Below are 1,332 nucleotides of genomic sequence, written 5' to 3'. Positions count from 1 at the left end.
CTACCCTACCCACCACCACACTGAACGACACACTAACTTCTCTAGTCACCCAACACACCACCACACTGAACGACACACTAACTTCTCTAGTCACCCAACACACCACCACACTGAACGACACACTAACTTCTCTTGTCACCCAACACACCACCACAAAAGACCCACCAAGTTCTCCCTACCACCCACCACATTGAACGACCCACTTTACTTCCATAGAATTACACATTTCTATCAAACATTTTTGGCCGTTTTTGAGTGACTAAGACCATGAGGTCAGAAAACAAAAGTTATATCTGCTGTATCAAAATTGTGAGATTTTTTCGGAGTCGTTATCAAGATATTCAAAGAAAGCATTTGAAAAAAGCTTGACATGTTGTGAAATTTTAAATTCTAAACTTCAAATTTCTCAAAACTAGGAACTGAGCAGAAAGAATGTTGTCTTTCTGGAATAGTGAATAGCCTCTTCACTCATCCTACCCTCCACATTGAACCACCCACAAGTCTTTTCACCCACCCTGTAATGAATCTTTATGAACGATGTAAAGGTAAACAATCAAAGGTCCTGTTGATTGTTTATCATGTAATTATGTGGGTGCATTCCCTTTACGATTGTCCAGAGGTGTTGCTTCCGTTTTCCTTCCTCGTGAATTGAGTGAGTGACCCGTCTGTGTCCCTGTTCAGTTGTCAAGTCTGTATCATATCTGAATCCATCCTTGCTAATAAACATGTTTAGTACACACCCTATCCACCACGACGAAAGACCAACCAACTTCATCCTATGCCCCATCCACACTGAACTACCCACGGCCCTCTCGTGTCCCACCCCCATCACCACCACAATAAATCTCGACAGATACATCTGAGGAGAGGAGAATATTTTATGTTTTAGTACGAGTTTTACGGCACTTGCAACACACTTATGTTGTCATATAAGTGCCGAAGATTAGAGGCGTTACAAGAGAGTAACAAACACAAAATAAAGAAGGTGGAGAAATGAGGACGATAGACGTTTGATAGGAAAGAAGGAGCAAACCACACCAGAGCACCCGCCAACCACCCACGATATATGTTTGATAGGAAAGAAGGAGCAAACCACACTAGAGCACCCACCAGCCACCTACGATAGACGTTTGATAGGAAAGAAGGAGCAAACCACACTAGAGCACCCACCAGCCACCTACGATAGACGTTTGATAGGAAAGAAGGAGCAAACCACACTAGAGCACCCACCAACCATTCAGAGAGGAAAATGAAACAGCTCATTAGAAAGACGAACAGACGTGGGCGGCAAAAACAACAATCTCAAACCGCAGAGTTTCCTGTCTGGGTCTT

The sequence above is a fragment of the Aplysia californica genome, unplaced genomic scaffold (assembly GCF_000002075.1).
Source record: "Aplysia californica isolate F4 #8 unplaced genomic scaffold, AplCal3.0 scaffold01359, whole genome shotgun sequence".
NCBI lineage: Eukaryota > Metazoa > Mollusca > Gastropoda > Aplysiida > Aplysiidae > Aplysia > Aplysia californica.
This window is presented reverse-complemented; position numbering follows the sequence as displayed.